We start from the raw sequence: 2,715 nt of genomic DNA, 5'->3' as shown, positions 1-2,715 counted from the left end.
TTTCATGACTTTTCCTATAAAGATACTGTGCCGGTTTGAATGTATTATGTCCCCCAGAAAAAGCCATGTTCTTTGATGCAAACTTGTGGGGCAGACATAATAGTGGGGATTAAGTTGGAAGTTTGGGTTAGGTTGTTTGCATGGAGATGCGCCCCACCCAACTGTAGATGATAACTGATGGGATATTTCCATGGAGGCGTGGCCCCACCCATTCAGGGTGGGCCTTGATCAGTGGAGCCATATAAACGTGCTGACTCAAAGAGCAGACAGAGTGCAGCTGTGAGTGATGTTTTGAAGAGGAGCAAGCTTGGTAGAGAGGAACATCCTGGGAGAAAGCCATTTTGAAACCAGAACTTTGGAGCAGACGCCAGCCACGTGCCTTCCCAACTAACAGGTTTTCCGGACGCCATTGGCCATCCTCCAGTGAAGGTACCCGATTACTGATGTGTTACCTTGGACGCTTTATGGCCTTAAGACTGTAACTGTGTAGCCAAATAAAACCCCTTTTTATAAAAGCCAATCCATCTCTGGTGTTTTGCATTCAGTAGCATTAGCAAACTAGAACAGATACCAGTAAGGTTTTTGGTGGGGGGGGTAGTTTTTGTTACTCTTTTGGTTTGGTTTTGAAATCAGCAAGGTGATTCTAAAATCCTTGGTGGGAGTTCAATAACAGTTAGGAAATCTTCATAAAATGAAAATATAATGAAGAACAGGTTATGAGAAGCTGGGGTTGGAGTTCAGAACGGGGAGTCAGATACTTAAATGATACAGAGTTTTTGCTTGGGGTGTTGTAAAAGTTTTGGTAATGGTTTGTGGTGATAGTAGCACAACATTGTGAATGTAATTATCACCACTGACTTGTATATTTGAAAGCGGTTTAAATGGGAAATTTTAGGTTGTATATACGGTACCAGAATACAAATTTTTAAAAACCAACCAAACATTTTAGAACTGTACAATACAAAGAGTGAACCCTAATGTTAAACTATGGACTATAGTTAATAGAATAATTATAGGAATATTGTTTCATCAATTGTAGCAAAGGTAACACACTAATGCAAAATATTACTAATAGGGAAAAACTGTGTGTTAATAACAGGGAAAACTGTGCTTTTTGCATGACTTGCTATAAACCTACAACTGCTCTGATTAAAAAAAAATGAAAAATATATCTATATAATGAAGAGGGACTAGTCATATGAACCATCATACTTCAGTAAGTAGAACTCCTAGGCACTGGCAATTAAATACACAGCCAGAACAATGGAAGAAAATAGAGTCCAGAAATAGAATCAAATTCATATTGGCATCTAACATATGATAAAGTAGTCCATTGGAGATGGTCTGGTCTTAAATTCTGAGGAGGTGCTGCTCCCTTCAGAAGCAGACTTGACCTCTCTCGAGATGGAAGGAAATTTGAGTGAGTACATATTTGCTTATTGTGAGGTGTTATCATTTTGTTCAGTTCTTTACGTCGGGATGGGGAGTACATTTCTTCAATGCAACTGTTTCCCCAATTGACGTATATAATTAAATATCTCTTTATATATAGTCTCCACATTTGTATATATGATATTACAAGATATTCAGTGTGCAGTGCATTTGTAACAATTTTGCTTAATGCAGATATTCTTAGGGGCCCAGAGAAAGGAAACCATTACATTATCATCTTTAGCAAAAGGTTTGATAGGTAAGGCACTTAAAATTTCTGGCTAAAATAAGGTTTGGGGGATTATTAACGGATTTAATTTCTGCAAGCCAGACTCATGACACATTACCATGGTTAGCTAAGCATTAACTGGATTTTCTGTCCCTTTTCCCATATTGTTGGGCTCAACCTTAACTTGTCAGCTTGGACAAATTCCTTAACCCCTGTAAGCCTCAGTTTCTTCCCCTGTCAAATGAAGGGGTTAGGGGAACTGATCCCTTTGGGCCCTTCTCACTCAAAGCTTCTGTTATTCCGGGTACAGCAACCCATGGCTGTATTCTGTGGCACTAAGCATAAGGCGAAACAAAAGGAAGTGTGCTTAGCCAAAAACACTGCAGACCTTTTAAGGAAAGTAGTTACCAGTTAAGAACAACAGTTTCTCAGCTTTCTGGAAAATGCAGTTCTATCAGTGTTTAAAAAAAAAATGAGGACGTACCTTGATATTTGCAATACACTACTTACAAATTATACACTTTTATGGCTATAATTGCATCATTAATGCATACTGTGGTGATATATAATATTCATTTAAGCATATCCAAAAATATATACAAAGCTAAAAGTTCTAGTATTTTTTTCCCACATGCTGATGGATCATACCACATATCCTCTAAAACGACTGGTTTTGAGAATAGAAATATTTTGCACTTCAATTAGTATATTTAATAGGGATAAAACTGGTGGAAACCCAGAAGATATTTCTACTTAACATCAAAAAAATCAAAAATCTTCCTTAGGTTTTTTTTTTGTCAGCTTACCAGATGCTACCAATTAATTTTTGGTTGAGAGGCAGCCAACTGTGGTAAAAAAAAAAAAATAAAAATCCCTGAATCTGAAGTCAGAAAACCATGGTTTGGTCCCTGCTCTGACAATTAGTAGAACACCTACCCAAAAAAGCCACCTCCCGGTCCCCAGGGGTTTCCACCACCATCCTCACATCTTAATCCTTCATGCCTTTGTTTCTTCATGTGTTAGAGTTGATACTACATGCCCTTCATACCTCACAG

This window comes from Choloepus didactylus, chromosome 5 (assembly GCF_015220235.1).
Source record: "Choloepus didactylus isolate mChoDid1 chromosome 5, mChoDid1.pri, whole genome shotgun sequence".
NCBI lineage: Eukaryota > Metazoa > Chordata > Mammalia > Pilosa > Megalonychidae > Choloepus > Choloepus didactylus.
The sequence above is the reverse complement of the archived record's forward strand: the minus strand, read 5'-3'. Positions refer to the sequence as shown.